This window comes from Monodelphis domestica, chromosome X (assembly GCF_027887165.1).
Source record: "Monodelphis domestica isolate mMonDom1 chromosome X, mMonDom1.pri, whole genome shotgun sequence".
In the NCBI taxonomy this organism is placed as follows: Eukaryota; Metazoa; Chordata; class Mammalia; order Didelphimorphia; family Didelphidae; genus Monodelphis; species Monodelphis domestica.
Window position 1 is genome coordinate 3111741 of NC_077235.1, and position 19923 is coordinate 3131663.

The window sequence follows — 19923 nt, forward strand, 5'->3', positions numbered from 1 at the left end:
AGTGGGCAGACTGCCTGGTCACTCCTCCTCTGCTACCCCTCCCTTTAGCTGCACCCCGGCCCAGCCTCTCAGCCCAGATGTGGGCTGCCATCCTAGTTCCAACTCAGCCAGCTCATCTGGGTTTCACTCGTCAGGGCTGATGCCCCAGGGGCTGGGATGGCAAAACCCAGGCCAAAAACAGGGCTGCTCAGCCCACAACTACCTAGCTGCGAGCCAAGGCTCACACTGATTTCAGGCTTCGTGGCAACCAAGCCTCTGGGCTGCATCTCACTGGATCTTCCCAAAAGGCACCCACGCGTCCCCCTGCCACAAGGAGGGTGGGTACAAGGATAACATCCCCATTTTACAGATGAGGAAATAGAGGCCCAGAGAAGGAAAGGGACTGATAAAAGGTGACACACACTTGCAGTTAAGGGGCAGAACTATGACTCCTTCTTTTGCCCACACTACTTCTCCATGGCTCCCAATGCCCAGATTTCTCTGGCTAAGATAACTCAGGAACTATGCTCTCTAAAGAACGCCAAGCTATACCTGCCTCACCACAGCAAGGAAAGACCTTAGCTGTTTAGTAGAGGAGTCACTCTCCAGGCACCTTGCAGGCCACCTACTCCGACCAGTAGTATCCTGGCAGGAAACCCTTTATCTGCAGCATTCTCAGCAAGTGATTCTTTACCTTATGCTTGAACACCTTTAGTGATGGGGAACTCACCATCTGCCAGGGCAGCCCAGTCCATGCCTGGCCCTTGCCTGCTGCTGCTGGACACTCTCCCTCCTCCCTCCTGCAGTCAAAAGTCTTAAGACTCTAATGCCTCTTCCCCTTACTCCCACCCCCATGGCCAGATGGCCAGTAGTGCCTGTGCTGCTCACCATCAGGGTCCCTCTTCTGCTGCCACCACTGCTGCTTCTGGGATAAGAAATGCTTCGTCCTCCTCAGCCTGGCTGGGAGAACCCGCTGTGACCACAAGACAAGATCTCCCGGCTAAGTGAGAGGCTGGGCTGGGCTGCCAGTTCCTCCCACCACACCCTCCTGGAGGCCCCAGGGCCCAGGGCTTTCCTCACATCTCAGCTGTTGCCACCCACCCTGACTCTGAAAAGAGAAGTGGAGCCCTGGGCCCTGAGCAGAAGTGCAGAAGACACTGAGGGTGCTCTGGGAACCCTGCCCTACACTGGCCCCTGCCTCTGCACGTGGCATGGGATGCCCGAGGTGGAAGGCCTCTGGGAGATCCTCTGGGCCTGCCGGACTCCTTGTCTGAGTTTTCCTCATCCCCCAAATGGAGCCCTCCAGCCTGTAGTGAGGCTCCGCCGTCTGCGGGTTTGCAAAGTATCCTGCAAAGCTGCCAGGGTTCCATAAACGTCAGTAGGGATAGGGATAGGCGCAGGCCCTGGCCCAGCTATTGGAGGGCTGCTACCAGATGCAGGGAAGGGAGCAGCTACCCTCTTTCTGGGAAAGCAGGAGAATACGTGGCTGTAAAGCAAGCCCAGGAGCTCGGTCTCCTGCAATTGTCAAGTGGAGAATGGCTCCGGCAGCAAGAAAGGGCAAGAATCCCATGCACGGAGGATTCGAGGCCGAGTTTTATCAGGACAGAGTGGAAAGTTGTCGTCAAGCTTGGGGTCCTCTCTGGCTGGCAGCCCAACTGGTAGGGCCGTCGTGGCCAGCAGTGCCGTGCTATATCTTACAGGCACCCCGGGAGGGAAAATGAAGTCATTCTGGCTTGTGACTCAAGGCGTCACCCGGGGGCCAAGTCCCTTGTCCTCTTCATGGGACCCAGAGTTGGGGCTGGAAAGGACCTCGGAGGTGACTGCCCAAACCCCTCAGTTGGCAGACGAGGAAACCAGCCCAGAGAGGAGAAGGCTTTACCCAAAGGAAGTCACGTACCCAGTCAGCAAGTGGCAAAGAGCTATGACTTGAACCTGCCAAGGGCCTTGGTTTCCCCACTAGGCAAAATCCTCTTTGCCATGCTTCCATTATTGTAGAACTTTAGTGGGGTTCCACTGGGAAAATGTAACTAGGCTTGTTCTACATGTGTGTGTAAATAGCAGCAGGATTGAAAGGAAGGCGGCTGTTCCTCTCAGTGAGGAAGACCTGGGTTCAAATCGTGCCCCTTGACCTGGACTAGCTATGTGAACAAGGGCAAGTCACTGCAATTTTTCAACTTCCCAGTGCCTCAGGCGAACTCTGTGGACCTGCTGTGCTAAGTCCAGAAACAGGATCTGTTGGAGGAGGGAGGGGCTGTCATTCCAGGACTTTCTCCCACTGATGAAAAGAAGGTCCGTTCTGTGTTGGGCAGAGTCTGCCTGCTGCTTTCTGGCTGCCTGGCTGCCCTTTCTTTCTGCCCAGGGCAGCTGGTTCCCCTTTCTTCCTTTCCCTTTTGGGGATTCCTGCTCCACTAGGATGGGACATTCTGTGGGCAAGGCCCCCTTCTAGCTCTAGAACCCAAATGTTTAGCCTGGTCCCACTAGGACTGCCAGAGTCTGGGAACTTGGCATCTTTCTTCCTTTGACACCCATTCTGCTTTGTTCATTGGGGAAGGGCTCTCAGCAGACTGCGGCTCAAAGGGCCATGACACCAGAGGAGACAAAGCCCCACCCACCCCCATATTCCAACGCCTCCACAGTTCCATGCTCCATTCTAAGGCCCCTTTCACTCTATGTCCATGCTTAGTCCACACACAGTCCAGAACGAAGGCCTCTGCAGAGAGAAGGCCACGAGAGAGAGCCTCCATTCCTGCCTTCCTGAAGGGTGGCATCAATTCCCCCAGCTCGTGGGAAGTGAGAGCACTGGCTGAGCATCTCGCCAAATGACCCACAGTCCATCTGCTGGCAGCTTTGCTTGCTTCCAGAGCCACGTTCCTGAGCACTGAGTTAGAGCTCAGAGCTGCAAGGGCTTTCAGAGATCAGTGGCAGTCCACCTCCCCGGACCCCAACTGAGAATCACTGAAGCTTGGTTACTGGGGAGCAAAGGACCCAACGGTTGGACCTGCAACACCCAAACAGTAAGGGAGAGGGAGGGTGCACTCCCCAGCCGAACATGGCCTGAGGCCCTCACTGCTGCTTCTTGTCAGCCACTCACCCAGATGTATCACCCTGCAGGCACCAATGGTTTCCCAGGTACTGTCTCATCTGAACACCACGATGCCTATAAAGCCCTGTGATATGAGGAAGTACAAGGATTCTTATCCCTGTTTTCTGGATTGGGAAACTGAGGTAAGAAGGCAAGCTCAAAGCTGCCTCTGACGGCGCTATCTAGAGGGCTTTTACAAAAATGTTCAACTCAACAAACAAGTATTTGGGGCTCCTTTGAAAAATACTGTCACCTCTGGCTCTTGGATCCCCTTTCCTTCCGAAGCATCCCCTCTCTTCTCCTTGCCCGAGCAAAGCCAACCAAGAGACCCGAGGCATCTCAGTGCCTGCGATATTCCACCCCCAGCCCTCTGCTGTGCAAGGAGGGGAGGCAAAGAAAGCTCCTCATCTCCTCCTGGGAGCCAAGCTTGGCCATTACGTCAAGTTCCAACGACCTGAGCCTTACAATGGTATCACTGCACAGCACTGGGCAAATAGGCACAAGGCGCCTGCTATAGGTTCAAGGCACAGTGCTCATCACGGCACCCCTCTGAACCTCATTTTCCTCATCTGTAAAATGGGCATAATCATAATGCTTGCAGAATTGTCCACTAAAGCGGCACTGCCATTAGAGACTCACTCATTTTATACATGGGAAAACTGAGAGGAGAATGGACTTCACCAAGTTTTCCCCAACATTAAGAGGCGGAAGGAATAAAACTCAAGTCTTCTAACTCCAACCCTGGCCCTTGTTCTGGGGCCCCACGCCCTGAGGAGTCTTTGGCGACCCTTTGAGATGGCCAATGTGCTGGGTAGCTCAGTGGATTAAGAGCCAGTCCTAGAGACGGGAGGTCCTAGGTTCCAATCTGGCCTCAGACACTTCCCAGCTGTGTGACCCTGGGCAAGTCACTTGACCCCCATTGCCTAGCCCTTACCACTCTTCTGCCTTGGAGCCAATACACAGTATTGACTCCAAGACGGAAGGTAAGAGTTTAAAAAAAAAAAGACCTCCAACAGACATGTGCAAAGCCACAGACCTCTGGGCGGTCCTGGGTTAAGCTAGAGTCACCATTGGCACAGGGAAGACATGGACAGTGATTGGTAGATGTGAGAACTGAGGGGAGGGAACCTGGATGGTTTCCTTAAAGATAGGGGGGCCTGAGGACTGGGGGGGGTGGTTGGAGAGTTTTGGCTCTGAGTGGTTGGAGAGGTGCTCTGAGAAGCTTGCTCTGAAGGAAGCTGAAGGTGAGGACTCTGAGACTGTTTCTCCATTTTGGTCATGTGAGTAATAGGAACTGATCTCTTTTCTTTGCCCCAGCTATCTAAGGGCTTGGGCCTTTTGGCCCAGCCTAAACAGAAGGGGTATTTAAGCCCTATTCCCTTCTCTCCCCTTTCTCTCTCTCTCTTTCTCTCTCTCTATCTCTAATTCCTTTCTACCTCCTGTTTGTAATTAAACTCCATAAAAGGTTGACGGCTGACTTGAGTTTTCATTAAGGAATTACATAGCTGAATTCCTTGGCGATCTTAAATTAATATATATCAGTCTTTTAAAAGTGATTTCCTTGTCACACCTTAAACTGCTGTGTGCATGTGTCCAACCCTCACGTTTTTGTAGACGAGACTCGTCTTCAGGTCCGGTTTGGATGCGGCCTCTTCCGCCAAACAAGACAGAGGGGCTAGGGTTCTCCGTGACCCATGCTCACACTACCCCTGGCCTATTTCTCCCCTTCAAAGTGCCCTCTGCCTTGGTGAACTTTCCCTGTGGTTGGAGAGAGCAGGCCAGCCTCTCCACTCTGGCCTCCAGGCCTGACCTCTGGGTCTCCACCCACTCCCCCTTTCAGCTTCTTGGATATAGTCTTCTGGGGGGGGGGGGGAGAAGGGACTGCCCTTTTGGCTCGCATTTGGCTCCACGTGCCTAGCCCAAAGCCCTTACCAAACGCTTTCTCACAGGCCATCCAGGGTCCGGGTTTTTCATGCTCACTCTCACCTGCAACATGTCTGACCAAGAAGGAAGGGGAAAGCTAGTGAGAAGTGTCCTGGGCTCCCTGTACTCTGAGGGCAAAGCCTAGTTTCTGCCCACGATACACTTCGGTCTGAAAGGTTCAGCCTTCACCTAGGTGTGCCAGGCCAGGGGATGCTGGAGAACGGAGGCCGACCACAAGCTGACCCACACGGGCTCCCAACTCCCCAGTGCTGAGGCCTCTCTCTCAGCAACAACCTCCCCCCATGTGTTCCCAACAAGGCTGCCCTGATAAGGGCCTGTTCCCATTACGTCACCTCCTCTAGGCACGGTAACTGGCAAGAGGCACTGGTGACAAGGACTGAGGTCCAAAAACAACTTGGTATTGCCTCTGCTTCAGTACAGCCTGGCCCAGGGGCTAGCTCCAATGGCTCCTGACGTCTTTGGTCGGCTCGATTGAGGTTCCCCCCAGGTACCCTCTGCAACCCCTGAAGAAGAAGGGACAAAGCAAAGGGAGAAGAGAAAAGAAGATGGGCTAAGCTGTGAAGAGAGACTCGGGGATGTGGAGACCAGCAACAAAAGCAGACATTTTGCTCCGGGAAGGAAGGCAGCACCAAGAGTGAGGTCCAGGTCAACGCCCAGAGAAGCCAAGACAAAGAAGTTCTCTTCTTTGAGAGCAGTTCAAGGGAAGACTGAATGGTCGATTGGGACCTGGGAGGCTGTCGATGGGCTGCATTCTCTGGCTGGGGACAGGCCAGAGGACCACCAAGATCCCTTCCGACTCCTATAGTCTCTGGCTTAGCCTTCTGGTCCCAAGGGGGAAAGGGTAGGAGAAGCAGGCCAGTATCAAGGGGCCTCACACGGCCAGGACTTTGCTCTTCGTGGTAGGGGGCCATCCTCCTCCTCCACTGAGGCAAATCATGACCCCTCTGCACCTTAGGAAAAGGTCTGGAGGGGCTGCCATGGTTGCCAGATTCATCCTCTCATCTCCCAGGCCCAAGCTGAAGGTGCTGAGCCTATCTGTCCTTACTACACTAGGCCTTGGAGAATGCACACACTACCCACGGCTAAGCTCGTGGTATTCGGAGCTTTCTCAGTCCTACGGGGCTAGCAGAGTTTCAGAGCCACTGGCAGTCTTCTAGGGCCTGGGTTTGCCTCTATGCTGTGAAGGTGAGGGAGCAGGAACTGCCAGGCCTTGGAAGTTAATATGTCAAAGGTCCCAGCAGCAGTAAGTCCCAGTTAAGAGCTTAGGGACCATGAATGCTGGCAAACATTCCAACGATGGTATGTACCAGATAGGGACTGGGGGGCCATGCATGCTGGAGGGCATATATATCCCAGCATCCCCAGACTACAATTGGAACTCTATGGCGGAGCTCCCCTGGTGTGTGCTGCTGGTGCACATCAGTTCAATAAATGGCCCTCCTGCTAATTGCATTGTCTTTTGGTCTTCCATGGTGGTGGGCAAAAACCCAGACCCTAACAAAGGATCCCCTAAATGGAGGCCTGGAATAATGAAGTTAACAAGGAAAGAACAACCAAGCCTTTTCTGCTCTCTCACTAGCTCTCAGAGCTGCTGTCTCTGCCTTGTCTCTTCCCACTCCGATCCGTCTCCCACACAGTTGGTAAAGGAATTTTCCTAAAGGAAAACTTTGCCTGTGTCACTCCCCTACTTGAAAAGATTCAGTGGCTCCCTATCACCCTGACAATCCCATATAAACTCCTCTGTTTGGCATTGGTTCCACTGGATCAGTGCTAAACATTTATTTATGAAGCACCTACTATGTGCCAGGTACTGTGCTGAGTACTAGGGCTATAAGGAGAGACAGAAGACAGTCCCTGCCCTCCAGGAGTCTAATGGGGAGGGACAATATCCAAATAACTCTGAAGTAAACAACTCTACACAAATAAGCTCCACAGAGAAAATAACAAACAGAGGGAAGACACCAGAATTAAGAGGGGTGGGGAAGGCTTCCTGTAGAAGACGGGGTTTGAGTTGGGACTTAATGGAGGCCAGGGAGAGAGAAGGGCCAGAGCTGAGATTTGGAGGGTCTTGTTTGCGGAAGAGCCAGAGGGCTAGTTTTATGGACCTGAAGAGTGGGTACATGGAGGGGAGTAAGATGTGAAGAGACTGGAAAGGGGCTGGGGCCAAGGGAGGTTAGGTTATGAAGGGCTATGCATGCCACAGGATTCTGTATTTGCTCCTGGGGGTGATAGGGAGCCACTAGAGTTTACTGAGTGGGAGGAGGTGCTGACACAGACAGATCACTGCTTAATTTCCCCTGAAATATTTTATTTTTTCCAATGATCTATAAAAACAATTTTAATAATCATTTTTTAAAATTGTGAGTTCCAAATTCTCTCCCTCCCTCCTCCCACGTTGAGAAGGCAAGCAATTTGATACAGACAACACACATGCCATCATCCCAAACCTATTTCCATATTAGCTGTGTTGTGAAAGAAAACCCAGAAAAACAACAGCAACAAAATAAAGTTCAAAAAGTCTACTTCGATCTACACTCAGGCTCCATCAGTTCTTTCTCTGGAGGAAGAGAACATCGCTCATCCCAAATTGCATCGCTGAGCACAGCCAAGTCCTTCCTAGCTGATCATCGTATAATATTGCCATCACTGTGTACATTGTTCTCCTGGTTCTGCTCACTTCACTTTACATCAGTTCATGGAAATCTTTCCACATTTTTCTGAAAGCATGCTGCTTGTCACTTTGTATAGCCCAATAAAAATCCTCCATCACAGTCAAATGGCCCACTATACCTTGTTCAGTCATTCCCCCATTAATGGGCATCCCCGCAATTTCCAATTCTTTGCCACGACAAAAAGAGCCACTATCAATACTTCCGAACATTTATAGACGACCGGCACTTCAGGAAGATTATTTTGATAGCTGAATGGAGGATGGACTGGGTTTGGCTACTGGGAGAACATCCATAACTCAGGAGACAGCAATTTCTGTGGAATGATGGGGCAGAAGCTGAATTGTAAGGGGTTAAGAATAGAGTGAGAGGAGAGGAAGTGGAAGCGCCTGTCATATACCGCCTTTGCAAGGTGCTTAGCCACAAAGGGCAGAAGAGATATAGGATGATGGTTAGTCAGGATGGAAAGATGAAGTGAGGGCTTTTTCAGGATGGGCGAGACATGGGCATAGTTGTAGGCAGCAGGGAAGGAAGTGGGAGGCAAAGAGGGATTGAAGAGGAGTGAGAGAGTCGGGATGAAAGGCGATGTGGAGTTGAACTGGTTCGCCAAGAGGTCAAGATAGGGAAGGGAGGAGAGAGTGGCTAGCTGGGAGAGAAGTGACCGCCGAGGATTAGAGTCTGGGTGTGGACTCTAGGAGTCAAGGAGGGCTTGATAAGAGAAGGCAGAGGGAGATGTGGAAAGCCAACAGATTGTGGGGATTTCCGAATCCTTGAACATGGAGATGGAACATTTGCAGATGATACAAGATCCATGGCATGGCCATCTTTGTGTGCAGCCGAACTAGAGTGGAGGAGTAGCTCATGGGAGGTGAGTAGGTTGACGAGCTCAGTGGTTAGGGTGTTTGAGGGAGAGCCACTATGCATGTTGACATCTCTTCGTATGAGGGCTAGAGTTGGAGTGGAGAAAAAGATTGTGAGCCAGGAACTGAACTCATTAAGGAAGGAAAGGGAGTTGGCTGGAGGTCTGTAGAGAACATCAACCAGGATTCTGTTTGGGTGGCAGATGGGAATAGCATGGACTTCAAATCAGGAGGGATGGGGGAGAGAGAGCCCAGAGGTAACAACAGGGGGCAAGAAGTATCAGGGAGCTGAGAAAAATGAGGGAACGCTCCCTCATGTAATCCACATTCCAATCCAGCTGGGCTTCTTGCCGTTCCCCAGCCTCCTGGGGTATTTCTCGGGGACTCCCTGCTCTTCGAGTCATTTCACTCTCCATCTCCTTGGCACCTGGCAGGGACCTACTCGAAGTCTGTTGAGTTGGACTGGGCTGGACATTCCCATGCAGAGAGGGAGGAGGCAGCTATTTCTGCCAAACACACTCATCTAAAATGCCTTCAGAATGAGGATAACCTTGGATTGGGCCTGTAAACTGACACTTTTCCCCAGGGTCCCCCCGACTGCAAAGGCACAGCTGGGTAGTGCTGAGAGGTTAGTTTCTGCATTCCTAGTCACTTCTGGAGGTAACCGTTGAACTATGGCCTCCTCAGAACCCCTTCCCACCAGTCAGGTTCCCTATCATGACTTCCCGTTCGTTCTCTATGAACAGCCCCCTCCCTCCCCAGAGGTACCCACCTGCTTCTGTTTGCAAATGCCTTTGTGCTGAGCCCAATTCTAATACTCGGGTTCCAAGAAAAGACAAGAAGAGAATAAATGCCCAGATGTGGTGCCCGGGAGGATGTTTCAAGGGAACTCTTCATTTGAAAAGGAGCTCGGGGTTTTAGTGGACTCAGAAGGCTAAAAGAGGCTCATTAGGCTCAAGGTAAGGTTTCCTAACAATGAGAGGCACTTACTTAAAAGTGGAATTGGATGTCTGGAGCAGACTCTGGTTGACCACTTGTCTGGGAGTGTCCAAGGAATCCTGATTCCTGCTGGGTACTTGTACAAAGTGCCAGATTTGGAATGAAATTCTGGACTCAAATTCCACCTCAGATGCTTACTGGCTGTGTGAACCTGGGTAAGTCCCTTAACTTCTCTGTGCCTCAGTTTCCCCATCTACAAAATGAGAAGATTGGTATGAAGCACTTTTATAAGCCCCCTCTCTCTATAAATCAATGATCCTCTGATCTTAGATAAGCACTGGACTCTAAGAAAGCCTCTGAGACACTGTAGGATTCTGTTATGGTATGAGACTCAAGCATATGACAGGCCCTCCTCAATAAGACTCATTGACTCTTTAAAGAAATCAGCCTAGCCATCCACACAGGAAAAACCAAGTGGATGAACAGTTTTCTAGGAACTGGGCAGCACTTCAGAATAAAGAGAAAGGGCTCCTGACATCTTTCATTTTTACATCCTCCTCTTCATCTCTGAATATCTCCCTTAAGGGAGGCAAGGGGGAGAATCAAGAAGACCCAAGCTGAGCCTTGAAGGAAAGCAGAGATTCTAATGAGCAGAGATGAGAAAGAAGAGAATTCGAGGCATAGGAGTGGGGAGCTGATGCACAGCCGGAGCTAGGAGGGAGTGTCATGTAGGTGGAATGTCACATAGACCTACCCCAGTGGCTGAAGGACTGTCACATGGAAGCTGCTCAATGCCTCGAAGACCCCTCTCTTGGCTACCAGCATCCATTCTCCCAGAGATGGGAGATGGCTGCAAATTAGGGAACACAGAAGAACCCAAACTGTGGCCAAAAGGCCAATGGAAAGATAGATGCATGTTAGCAGTGAGGGCTTATACAGAAGCAGCAGAAAAGACACAGAGAACCTGGGTTCAAATTTTGGCCCTGCCTCAGTTTGTTCATCTGTAAAATGAAGAGTTTGGATGAGATGGCTAGTGAGGACCCTTAGTCTTCTAGAAAAAAAAATGAGCGAGTCACGTGGCAAGGGATGACAGATGGACAGCCCACTAGATGCACCACTGCCTACAGAAACACTTCAGAGGTGCCTTCCCTGTGTCAGACCTTATATTAAGTGATGGCTCCAGTGAAAAGGGTGGCTTCTCCATGGATGTGCAGGATGTGATCAATGCTGATGGAGGTGCCAGTGTGAGCCAAGCATAGCAATCAAACAATTATTTGGCACCTACTGTATAGTTCAGCCTGTGGGAAATAACAAGGACAATAAACAAGAGAGTCTGTGTGTTTCCCCCCCACCCCCCATTGGGACTGCCGAAGAGGCAAACTGAATTGTTTGGCCATGCTAAGGTGCCCTTGAGACGCCAAGGCGGGGATTGAGGGCTGGGCCACGTTAAGCTCTCTCTCCTTGGTACATCGGTAGATAGTAGAGGCTTAGGCACAGTGTTAGCCTAAGATTCCTGAATCCCTGGGATCAAGGGCTGGGCTCATGGTCCTAGCTAGTGTGGCCAAGGAGGCCAGCGTCAGGGAGGATGACGGCACCAAACTCCCAGGCTAGCCAGGAGCTTCTCTTGAGATCTATTCATTTCGTGTCGGAATTCAGCAAAGCCTTTTGGAGCCCATGGCTCCTCTTCTCCTCCGTCCCCACCCCTGCCAAAGAGGGAAAGAAGGCCAACAAAAACTTGACTGCATTGTAAGGTTTTCGTAAACATTTGGTAACTGTATGGCCAACTGGCCACCATGTTGGGCCCTATGCCCAGGAATGTGAGGAAATAATGGGGCTGCCTGCAGGCCTCAACAGAAGAGAACCCAGCTGGTCCTGGGCATGGGGACAGGAGGCACAGCATGCCCCGCCTCTTGAGGCCACAGACAAAAATAAACTCATGCCCAGGTGCCGCCACAAATGGAGAGCCCTCCAGAGTTGGGACCAGGATGCGGACAGCTAGGGTGGATGATGCAACCCAGGGCCCAGGCCTGGACAGGACTCAGGCCAGGTACTGGACAAACACGGCCAGGGGCTCAACTTCACATAGCTCTTGGCTCTTGTGCTCAGATGATTTCATTGCAAGCTTCCTGCCTAGAGCAGGGCTCCCTGCCCGCTTCCCTCCTCTCTCCTTAGAGCTTCTGGCCTCTGTTATGAGAAGGGCGTCTCATGTTTGCCCAGGGCTTTAGGGTTCACCAAGTGCTTTCCTCCTGACCCCCTTGGGAAGGGAGGGAAGCGAGAGGACAAGCATCACTAGTTCCATTCTACAGACAAAGAAGGGCAGAGAGACCTGAGCCCTGTCTCTGCTCTTACAACTTCTGTGACCCAGGGCAATTGGCTTAACCTCTCTAGGCCTCTTCTGTACAATAAGGGGTGGGAGATGAGACCCTTTCCGACTCAAAATTTATGCTACGATTCGAACTCAGATCTTGTGTCTCCTGGTCCAGATTCTTGTCTACTGTGCCTCTCTGTTTCTAGCTTTTTGTATGCACTCCAGATATTAATCATCCCTGGCTCCTTGTTGTTATTGTTGTCCAGAACTATGACTTCAGAGGTATACAGAAATACCAATGTGGAAACTACCTCTGCTGATGCACAGGGCACAACATGGCCATCGTCTGTGATTTGTAATCGTGGCTGCCTGCAGGCACTTGGCAGGGTTAAGTAACTTGTCCAAAGTCAAACAACAAATTGTTCCAGAGGCAGAACCTGAACCCCAGTCTTCCTAACTCTACAGCTGCTCCTCTCTCTCTTCCACTCTACCTTGTTGTTTCTCAACTTCAGATTAATTTTCTTAAAAGCATACCTAAGGAGGCAGCTGGATGGTTCAGTGGATGGAGAGCCAGGCCTAGAGATGGGAGGTCCTGGGTTCCAATCTGGCCTCAGACCCTTCCCAGCTGGGTGACCCTGGACAGGTCATTTGACCCCCACTGCCTAGCCCTTAGCACTCTTCTGCCTTGGAACCAATATGCAGTATTGATTCTGAGATGGAAGGGAAGGGTTAAAAAAAAGTACATCTGGGACCATGTCAGCGTACTGCTCAAAAGCCTCAGTGACTCCTCATTGCTTAGAGGACAAGTTCCAAACTCTGCTGCCCCTAGCCTACCTTTCTAGTTTTCTTTCCACATCTCCCCTGGAGGATCGCCTGGCTCCAGTTAGACTGTTTCCCTCCAATACAAAACAATCCTTGCCCCTAAAGAACTTGGAAAAACCACCAGAAAGAGAAAACCTACCACGGTCATTTGTGATGTTCAATTGTCCCCAAGACGCGCAACAAATTCAAGAGAGGGCTTTTAAAGAACATTGCTAAAGCAGCGGCTAAATCCCGTTCTAAAAGGATGAGAGCACTCTCCAATCACTAAATTTGAAACGAGAAGGGAGAGCAAAAGAAATCACGAGGGCCATCCAAGATGACTGTCCACAGCTCCGTGCCAAGAAAAACGTGAGCTTCTAAAAGAAACAGACCATTACTTAGAAAAGCATGACGAAAACAAAGGAGGCGAGCTGACGAGACTGATCTCAGAAGGTGGAATCAGGCAGGCCGTTATGGAGCCGTCCTGCAAAGGCAGTGAGTTACACAAGGCAATCCTACTGGACCCGTGCAAAGCCAAAGCTGAGAAAAAGCTACATGCTGCCACCGCCGTCACCGCCAATATGGTCGGTGAAGCTCCAGCACCCAGATATCAAATGCAATACTTGCAAATCGAATCCAGCAATAGAGCCGGCTAGAAATAGAAATCATCCTTCACCGCCAAGGAGGCATTCGAACTGGAATGTGGGGATGGGAGAATTCCAGGAAAAGAATCAATATCGTAAATCATGTCAATGAGAGAGAAAAAGAAGCACTGGGATTGTATCTCTGGGAACAGAGAAAGTCTTTGAAAAACAGGGCCTTCATTTACGTTCAGAAAAAGACATTAAAATATTAGAAGTGTCCTTCCTTGTTAGGGTTCCAAAAGAAGACCAAGAGTTAATGTCAGCTAGAACAGAGAAATATTGCGATTAAAACAAGGTACAAAAAACAGACACATCTACTCCCTGCACTCCAGAGAGTCGACAGAAAAATTAATAAAGGAACTAAGCTTTGGTAGATGTCACAAGATAAACCCGAGAAAATCATCTGAATTTCAAGAATCAAGAGAAACTGGTGGTAGAAGGACGAACATCCCTCAGGAGAAGCAGTGGGACACAATGGGAAGAATTCAGGGTTTGCAGTCTGAGGAGCTGGGTTCAAATTCCAGATCTGCTGGCCTTTGGCCAAGTCACTGCATCCCTAGGGTCTCAATTCCTTCATCTGTAAAATGAGGGAGTTGGACTAGATGACCTTTAAGGTCTCTTCCAGTTCTACATCTATTATCTCACCATAATGGAAAAAGTGAACAAATATTTGGGCCCTAACCTATTGAGGCCTACTTAAAGATGACCTCAAAATAATATTTACAGAAATCTACGGAAAGCTGAGCAAATGGGATTGGCTGCTCCTGGTTCATGGTTAAGTTAAGCAAATATAATAAAAAGGTCAGGAACTCCCAAAGTCATTTATGGAGATACAGGTTTTAATTTAATGATAACGACAGAGTTAATGAGATACCAATCCGAATTTGCACAAAAGGGCAGATGAGCAAAAATATTAATAATTATAAAAAAACAGGGAAGGATGATGAGCACTGCCAGGCTTCAAAATGAATATAAAATCATCATTTGGAATGTAAGTACACTGTCATATACTTGACAAAGAAGAGTGAAAGAGATCAGTGGGATAGACTAGAAAACCCAGAAACAGAATCCAACGTACTTTAGAAAGAGTCAGTGTCTGAACAACAACGAGAAGGAAATTATTCTTTGATTTAGTGGAAAAAAACCTTGGGGTCTTTTTACATACAAAACAATTTAATTGAAAAAACCTGTATAAAAATATGACATCCATCCATCCATCCATCCATCCATCCATCCGTCTCCACACAAATTTGAGAATATTGGATGGCTGGATGGCAAGAAAGGGATTGGGAGCCATATTTCATATTGCTGACCACAATAACCTCTAATTGGAACATTAATTTAAGTATAAACAAATCATAAAGTAATTCAGAAAAAAGGGAATCACAGATTTGTCTCACTATGAAATGGGCTGCCTTGTGAAGCAAGATTAGAGGTAGAACTCTAATTCGTGTGTGTGCGTGTGTGTGTGTGTGTGTGTGTGTGTAAAATAGAAAGAGATAGAGACAAAGGCAGAGACAGAGATTCCTACTTGGGTACATGTTATATTATGAAGTACCAACACTGAAATTCCATGACAATGGATGAACAAATGCCTGGATGGATGGATGGATGGATGGATGGATGGATGGATGGATGCTGATCTGTTCTAGATGAGAAGTGCTCTCCTATTGTTATAGGCAACATGAGAACCAGCAGAAGTCAATCATGCATTAGGTATACACTGAGTATTACCAATGTATCCAGTGCCATGCAACGTGTCATAGGGCATGTTTACAGTTTAGTTCAGGAGATAAAACTTACATGAAATTGTGTCACACAAGCAGGTTTTGGCTCAGAGCAGAGGGAGAGGGCAATCTCCTAACAATGAAAGCTCTTTAAAAGCACTCTACCTCTGAAGGCCTTTGATAGGAGACTATCTGAACATTCCTAGGGGTTCTCTGGGGAGGATTCCTCTAAACTGGCGTTTCTCAAACTGTGCTACATGGGACCCCGATGCACCCCTGATTATTTTTTTCAATGAACCTCATGTTGTTTGTTCATGGGTGTTAAAAATAATTTTAGAAGACTTGACTACAAGGGTTCTGCCAAAGATTTGTTTAAACCAAAGGGTTCTACCACTGGCAACATTTGAGACACAATATTCTAGATCACTGACTATAGGCGGGATCACTAGACTGGGGGAAATTTGAAAAGGCTTCATGGAAGATATGGTGCCTGAGCTGGGAAGGAAGAGTAGGCTTGGGATACAGAAGAAAGCACCATGGGCTACAGTATGTGTTTAATAACTGGTTTGTCCAATCTGATTATGGTGGTGAGCATTTTTATAACTCTCTGAGGTGGGCAAAGTGCTTTCCATTTGGTCCTGATGACAACCCTAGGAGGGCCTACTATATAGAGACCATCATTCTACTACAAACTTAGATACCAAAAATTGGATGGAAGGAAGGAAGGAAGGAAGGAAGGAAGGAAGGAAGGAAGGAAGGAAGGAAGGAAGGAAGGAAGGAAAAGAAAGTCCTAGGTGCACCCAATGGGAGAGCTGGAAGGTACCCAAGAGGCTGGCTAGTTCAAACTCTTCATTGGCAGGAGAGCTAAGGAAGGTGCATAGAGAAGGGACTTAACTGAGATCATCCAGTGAGTGAATGTCTTGGAAGGCCCAAGCCTTCTGACTTTCCCTTACTACATTCCACTACTATACCACACTGCTTCTAGCTTGATGGAAATGAGCACAGAGAGCTCCATTAGCCAATGTTTCCCAGCTGGAGACCCAGTAGGAGACTCCATTTTGCTATGAGATGCTTTGCCTTTGATGCCCCACAGCCTGCCCTGTGGTAGACAGCAACGGTGAGCATATTTGGTCTCATCCTTCAGATTGTCAGAACTGCATCACACTTAGAAACAAGGGATAACAGGTTAAGGAAGGAGCAGCTGCATTTCCCTCCAACCCAGGCCCTTCTTCTGTGAGTCTTAATTTCCTCCTCCATAGAAGATCTTGGACCAGACAAGCTTGGAATTCCCTCCTGGGACTCTTTGTGGGCCATGATTATCTTCCCCATTTCACAAATGAAGAAACAGGCTCCCCGAGGTAAAGGGTCACTGCCTTATGGTCACACAGTAAGGAAACTAACTGTCAGGGTCAGAACTCAAACTCGGGCCTTCTGACTCCAAGACCTTTCCAGATGAGCATATTATCAACAAGTTTTGAAAGCTCACTGGCTTCCTTCTCCAACAACTGAATGTGGTTTGCACATGACTTTCCCCGAGGTTGCCAAGTATGGCGAATTCTCCAATGAGCAGAGACAGAGATGAGATGGCAATGGCCTAGTGGGAAGACAGCGATGAGTGCAATCGCCAAACACCTCTCAACAAGTATTTATTAGGCCCCTACTACATGCCCGGCCCTGTTCTGGGTGCTGGACATACAGAGATAAAAGCCCAACCACCTCTGCCTTCGGGAAGTTATTGTCTGGAGAGGGGACGGGGCTTGTTCAAATACACACATGGACAAACTAGAACTTGACATATGGGAATTTGTAGGGGGAGAGAGGAGGGAGACACTAACAGCTGAAGGATCAGGAAGACTGGGGAAGGTGAGGAAGGAGTGTCGCTGCTGTCTGACCACTGAGACAGTGTGCCAGGTGTGATGCTCAAGCAATCCAAAGGCCAGTCTGTCCGGCACACCTGGGGTGTTCGTGAAGGTGAGTGATGTCTAGCAAGGCAAGAGAAATAGGGAGAGATCAGGTAGCAAATGAAATTTCTAATTGATCTTAGAGGTCACTGGGAGCCATTGAAGTATATAGAGCAGGAGAATGACATGATCAGATGTGATTGCCAAAGGAGCCTGGCTGGAGGAGAATTTAGCTTGGGAAAGAGCCCTAGGGAAAGTTGTCGGGGAGGTGGCTCAGGAGGGTGGCTCATCTTGAAAACCAAGCAGGGGAGTTCCTGCTTTTTCCAGTAGAAAATAGGAGGGAGTGCCATAGATATCGAAGCAGGGGAGTGCCAAGACTGGTGGTGTGGAGAAAAACTGGTCTGGCAGTACTTCTAGGGCAGACTTTCGGGGCAAAGAGCACAGGAGCCAGAGGGTGGTGGGAGCCTTGGCTCCATTTGCTACCCACCCTCTCTGGGCTGCAGTTGATGACCTCCAAAGAGTCTGACAGCCCCAGGTCTTATCACTAGGGGGCTCAAAGGAAGGCCAAGAGCTATGTCAGACAGTAGATGTCATCTGGTCTGTTGCTAAGGCAACTCTATGTCCCAGGGGCATTGCTGCTTAAGGTCGACGTTAAGATTTTACCACAAACTCGAGTGAACACACGGACAGAGCCAGAACTGGCAGGCAGTCTCAGCACCCACAGTGCTCCCCAGATCGATGTTTTAGGACAAATTCATCTGTGGAGGGAGAGAAGCAGGGACAGGGTGGGGCCTGGCTGGGGTGGAGCTTCCTTGGGCTCTGGCTGGGTATGAGGAAGGGGAGGGAAGAGAGAGAGGGAAGTGCAGAGTCTGGCAGCTTCCCATTTTAAATGATCATCTTTGCCAACCTGTTGCCGGGCTTGGCCATTTCTACCTGGTGAAGGAATATAAACGGTGCTGGCAACTTCTCATTTTCAGAGTCCTGGGCCCGAGCCCCATCTTCCCCACCTAGTTCCGGTTTTACTCAGAGGTATTTCATATGCTTTGCTTTGCCACGTGCCAACCTGCCTTCAACATGACTCTCTGTTCTCCTCATGCCCATCCCATCTTGGCTCAAATCGAAGAGGTTCCCAGTTCCGGGGGTACTTGGTGCCAGGCCAAAAGCCTAAACAGGAGGCTGATAGCAGTTGTAACGGGGCGACAGAGAAGACAAGAGAGGCACAGAGGCCATTTTGGCCAAGGCCTTTTTCATTTTAGCGATACTGAGTGCCAGAACAGGCCAGGCCAGGCGGGGTGAGCTGCAGCTGGAAACAGCTGGAGACTTCTTTCCCAGCAGCCTGGTACAAAGGACATCCAACAGTCTGTCAGCCGCAGGCTCAGAACTCCAGCTGCTCCAAAGGAAATGCTAGAGAGCAGTGGGATTTGAAGGGAGATTGAGGATGAGGCAGAAGCTGACAGACCCCACAGGAGGGTCCTTTGATTCTGCCCAAAGGCTGCTCTGGCATCTGGAGAAGGAAGGCCTCGGCTGTGTGTTTCACTGAGACCCTAATCCTGAGAAAGGGAGGGTGTGTGTGCTCCCGCCTGGCTTCAGCTTCGGCCTTTCCCCGGAGTTTGCTTGTCTCTCAGGTTGTGGTCCAAAGGCCCTCCCAAGAGCTGGGTGCACATTGTGAATGGCTCACAGCTTCAGCTCTGCTCTTCCAGCCCCGACTCTGGGCAATGATGGAGGATCTGGCTTGGTTCTGAGCTGAGCTGAGCTCCAGCTTGGGCACTTTGGGGCTGAGGGACCCCAGGCAAGTCACTGGGCTGCTCTGTGGCAGGGTTCCCTCTCTAAAATGGAGGTGGTAAGAGCCCTTGTTTCTCGGGACCAAATGAGCCAACGAGCACTGAGCTCACATCATTCATGGCTGTCAAGAAGAGATTCCTATCTCAGAGGGCCACCGGGAAGCTCCAGGGCTGTGCCAGGCCAGGTGGGGGCCACATACTTTGTGGTCCCTGCACTGCTCTCTAGCTGATAGCTAGGGCTCTCGCTGTTCCCACAACCCCCAGGGGGGAATGGAGAGGAAGGTCCCAGGAGCAGGAAAGCTCCCTGCTGCTCCCCTCCTCCAGACTGCCTGTTTGCAGAAGATGGCAATTCCAGCTCCAGAAGGAGCTGCCTGCCCAGCATGCCAGCAGTGGCAGTAGCAGGGAGGGGGAGAGGCGGGAGGGAGAGAAGGCCTGGGCCCCCTGAGCCCCTTCCTGGAGCATGGGAAACTCCAGCTCTCTCCTTTTCAGAGGCCAGGATGGAGCAATGGCACCAAGAGGAAGCAGAGAACTGACTGAGCAAAGAAGGGCTTCAAAGCACATGGCTATCTGCGTGGAGGAGAGCGAGAGCCACCCGCCCCACCCCCAGGAGATCGGAGACCAGGGCTGAGTCCCAGCTACCCCCCAAGGGCCATGGTGCCAATTTGGGGTCAGGAATGGAGCCCCGCCAAGTTCCCTGCCTGCCTTTGGTGGCTCCAAGCTCACGCTTCACTCTGGAGAACAGGCGACTTCCACAAAGGCAGCCTCCCCTCCCCTCCTCTGGTCCCAGAGCTGAGCCAAGGCGACTTTTAGGGAACTGGAGCACTCGACAGGCATGGACCCCAGAGCGTCTCAAACAGCAGGCAAGCCAGGCTCTGCTGCTTCCAGTTCTTGCTTATCTTCAGCTGAAATCCCCCTCCCTGCCAATTCCCCCCATTTGTCCTAGCTCTGCCCTCTGGAGGGAGGCACACAGTGAGACTAATCCATCCCTGGAGCCCCTCTGAAGACAGTGGTTAGGCCATGCCGCCCCCTCCCCAAATCTCCTCTCCTTCAGGTTAACCATCCCCAGTTTTCTCAACTGATCCTTCCATGTCATCCTTTCTACCTTTGCCCCACAATCTCCTATGAAGCAGAGCTAAGTGGTTATTCCCCCACCTGCCCAAGTAGCGACTCCTCGCAACCCCCCTGCGCCACCAATCATCCAATTCTCCAGTGCCTGTTTAGAGAGCCCCTCCCCCGTCTCATCCTGGCCAGGGCACCCCGAGGATCCTCTCCGTTCTGTCTGCCCAGC

The 19923-nt window shown here is 50.3% G+C and overlaps 1 protein-coding gene across 7 annotated transcripts in view; it reads right to left on the reverse strand.

The window, feature by feature from the left end:
* The window catches only part of NHSL2 (NHS like 2), a 164916-nt gene that overhangs the window by 49477 nt on the left and 95516 nt on the right, over window positions 1–19923 (reverse strand). The window contains exon 1 of one of the 7 annotated variants that reach the window (XM_056809528.1): window positions 868–19921. The exons of the other annotated variants lie outside the window; for them this stretch is intronic. The gene's annotated coding sequence lies outside the window, so the exon portion shown is untranslated. Of the gene's footprint in view, window positions 1–867; window positions 19922–19923 lie in introns of those variants that run through there. 7 annotated transcript variants of the gene reach the window in all.